Consider the following 4,430-nt stretch of genomic DNA (forward strand, 5'->3'; position numbering starts at 1 on the left):
ATAGGAGAGTTGAGTTACTTCCTTGGTCTTTAAATCAAGTAATTGAAGAATGGCACATTTGTGAGTCATGGCAAGTACATCAAAGGCATGCTCAAGAAGTTTGGCATGATTGATAGCAAGGCCATTAGTGCACCAATGGGAACAAATGGCAATTTAGATAGTGATGCAAGTGGCAACATGGTGGATCAAAAGTTGTATCGGTCAATAATTGGAAGCCTACTCTATGTGACCGAATCAAGGCCGGATGTCATGTTTAGTGTGTGCATGTGTGCAAGATTTCAAGCCTCACCAAGAGAAAGTCATTTGAAGGCTACAAAGAGAATTTTGAGGTACTTGAAGCATACACAAAATATTGGATTGTGGTATCCCAAAGGAACAAAATTTGAGCTAATTGGATATTCCGATTTGGATTATGCTGGATGCAAAGTTAAGAGAAGAAGCACATCGGGCACATGTCAACTATTAGGAAGATCACTTGTTTTATGGTCATCAAAGAAGCAAAATAGTATTGCATTATCAATCGCCAAAGCCGAATACATTGCCGTCGGTAGTTGTTGTGCACAAATTCTTTGGATGAAGACCACATTGAATGACTTTGGAATCAAGTTCAAGAATGTGCCATTGCTATGTGACAACGAGAGTGCTATAAAGCTCACCAACAATCTAGTTCAACATGCAAGAACAAAGCACATTGATATCCACCACCATTTCATTAGAGATCATCAACAAAAAGGAGACATTTGCATTGAGAGTGTGGGCACCAAAGATCAACTTGCCGATATATTCACTAAGCCATTAGATGAGAAAAGGTTTTTGCAAGCTAAGAAATGAGTTGAACATATTGAATTTCTCAAATATGTGTTGATGCACCCCCCACTAATATGACATGCCTTTTCTTTGCGCTACCAAGGTAAAGTTGATTGGCATGGCATACATCCTTTCTTAAAGACATGTTTAGTGCATCTAGTCATTCCTCATGTCTTATAGGCTCATTCATAAAAATCAAATGAATTTGATGCTTGTATGGTACCACTATTGCTTCTATGCTTGACTTGATCTAGTGGTAGCATATGACATGTTTGTGGGCTTGTGAACCTAGTATTTGATCTAGAAAATGAGCTATAAGTGTTTAACTCAATATGGTACAAGATAACCCTTATTAGAGGTGTGAAGAAGCATGTCCTTGGATCAAACTGGGTTAAATATCTTAGGCAAGTATTCTAGATTGAACCAAATTTAGAAAAATGATCCTCACCCCATTGATTGATATTGATAATCTTAAACTATCTAAAATTGAACTTTTGTGGTCATTGATGATAAAGGGAGAGAAATAGTGCACAAAGATAGTGAAAAGATGACAAACGGGGAGAACTTTGACATAGGGGGAGAAATATGACAAAGTAAGGGGATCAATTATAATTTAAGCACACAAGTAGGGGGAGCAAGCTCATGAACTTGTATGATGCATTTGAATGTGCATTCTCATATGCTTGCTTGCATTTGTCAAATTTAAATTCAATTGACATGCTTGTGTGGTGTATGCTAGTTGTAGGCTTGAATGATAAAATGAAGAACTAGCATGCTTAGGTTGGGTAACTAGATTTGAGTTTATATTGTAGAAACTAGACCCTTGGTTCTAATGTTGATCTCATAGGGTATTCTAGTCTTTGTGCATGTCTAGTTACTAATGGTGCTAAGGATGGTATATTGGTGCACTCTGATTGGTATCATGCTTCAAAGGTCCATCTCTTATACCTTAGCATCATTTGGTAGACATTGCATCCTATAGTTCCTATCTAAGCATATGTGCAAGCTTCAATCCAAACTCTTAGCACATATGTAGGGGGAGCAATGCTACCAATTCAGGTTCATGAAACTTGTCCATATCCTTTTTCAAATGGTAAATATGCTTGGGCAAGCAACATGGATTCAAAATGATTTCAATTCATATCCTTGTGAAAGGGTTGTCATCAATTACCAAAAAGGGGAAGATTGAAAGCTCTAGTTTGGCTTTGGTGAATTGATGAAACTCTAGCTACTAACCTTTGTGCTCTAAGTGTATGTGAGATAGGTTGGTAGATATTCCAAGTGATGGAGCAAATGGATGAAGATCATGGTGGTGATGGCCATGATGATCAAGTGCTTGGCTTGGAAAAGAAGAAATAGAAAAACAAAAACTCAAGGCAAAGGTATAAGTGGTTAGGAGCTTTTTGGTTTGGTGATCAAGACACTTAGCGAGTGTGATCACATTTAGGATTGATAGCCATACTATTAAGAGGGGTGAAACTTGTATTGAAATACGATTGTCAAAGTGCCACTAGATGCTCTAACTCATTTCATATGCATTTAGGATCTAGTGGAGTGTTAACACCCATGAAAATGTTTGTGAAAATATGCTAACACACGTGCACAAGGTGATACACTTAGTGGTTGGCACAATTGAGCAAGGGTAGAGAAGTTGGTGAAGTGAAGGAGGTGATTTTCACTGTCAAACAGTGACCGGACGCAGCCTTCGGGGTGACCGGACGCTAAGTTGGTGAGTCCGGTCATTTATAAAAAGGTAGGCACGCCTAGGTTCTCTCTGTGTCCTTACCGGACCTAGCACAGTAATTGTGACCGGACGCATAGGGCCTGCGTCCGGTCACAACTGATGTACGCTGACGCAAGCTCGATTTGGGTTGAAATCTTTTGGATGGTGAATAGTCAAAGGACCGGACGTAGGGCTGAGTCCGATCATGCCACTTCGGACATGTCAGGTCACAGAAATGGCGCTCTAGGAGCACTCTGTAAATGACCTGATGCGGTGTCATCATGGACACCGACAAGTCCAGTCGTAGTGTTGGGCGCGCAGGCATGCTAGAGAACAGACGCAGCATCGGACGTGTCTAGTCACTGATCAGCGCATCCAATCACACTTAATATGAGCACAGGAGTGTTTCAACCATTGAAATCCGACGCACACAGTTAAACCACGATGACACGTGGACGGCTATGAGTGACCGGACACTGGCCTGTGCGTCCAATCATGTTGAAGCAGCGTGTCCGATCACCTCACACAGACAGGCAATCAGGGGTCAAACGGCTCTATTTCGTGGGGCTTCTATTTAAGCCCCATGGCCAGCTCTAGCTCACTCTCTTGGCCATTTGCATTCACATAGCAACCTTGTGAGCTTAGCCAAAGCCCTCCCACTCGTCTCCATCATTGATTTATCATCTTTGTGAGATTAGGAGAGAATCCAAGTGCATTGCTTGAGTGTTTGCATCTAGAGACACTTAGTGTTTATGTTTCGCTGCGGGATTCGCTTGTTACTCTTGGTGGTTGATGCCACCTAGATGGCTTGGAGCAACGAGGATCATCGAGCGGAGGAAGGTGCTTGTCTCCGGCTCTGATCATGGTGATTATGAGGGGTTCTTAACATTTCCTCGGCGGAGAGCCAAAAGGTACTCTAGTGGATTGCTCGTGGCTTGTGTGATCCTGATCTTGTGTTGGTTGTGTGGCACCCTATTGAGGGTTTTTGGCATGTGATGCCAATTAGCGTGTGAACATCCAAGTGAGTGAATCGCCACAACAAGGACTAGCTTGCTAGCTAGCAAGTGAACCTCGGTAAAAAATCTTATGTCATCTTTGTCTGAGGATTTCATTGGTTTTCTTGTGCTTGATTGATTGACTTCATTGCTGATTGGCTCGTACCTCTACACATCGGTATAATCTTCGCCATCCTCTCTTATTTTACTTTCCTAGTGTGTAAGCTAAGCTCTTTACTGTAATTAGTTTTGAGAGCTAGCTTTTGTCAAGTCTAGTGGTTAGTGAGGCTCTTTAGTTAGCCTTTGAGAGTCCACTAACTTAGTGTAGTGATTTAGTTATTTGTGTGCTTAGTGATTATAGTCACTAGAATTGTGGTAGGTGGCTTGCTCTTTTAGTAGGCTAGCGCAATATTCACTTTGGTGCATTTTTGTCTAACTGGTTTGTTTAGTATTGTTGTAGAAATTTTTATATGCTATTCACCCCTCTCTAGCCATTAGGACCTTTCAGCTATCCAAAATCTTCTAGCGAGGTTTGAGGCCCAACCTACAGCATCCATAGCTTCCTCCATCAACTCCACTGACTCGTACAATGGTGATGACGCCCAGCATTACCTTCATGAATGGGATGAGGCGTTGGGTCACCACTGGGAGGCAACCCAAGAAACTGAGTGCCTGGAGGCCGCCTTGGCTACTTCTCAAGCCACCCTCGCTACCGTGGAGGGGGAGAGTAGTGCTGCCCAGGCGCGATTGGTGGAATCTGACGCTAGGGTCATAGGTAGGATCTTTAGAAGAAACCCTATTCCTCCATTATTCTGCTGTCATGCTTTTCTTGATGATTTCTTTCTTTATTGCAGCCCTAATGAAGGAATTGGAGGCTCTCCATCTGGCGGTGAACAATGTCGCTG

Source organism: Miscanthus floridulus, unplaced genomic scaffold, assembly GCF_019320115.1.
Source record: "Miscanthus floridulus cultivar M001 unplaced genomic scaffold, ASM1932011v1 fs_115_1_2, whole genome shotgun sequence".
NCBI classification, from domain to species: Eukaryota; Viridiplantae; Streptophyta; class Magnoliopsida; order Poales; family Poaceae; genus Miscanthus; species Miscanthus floridulus.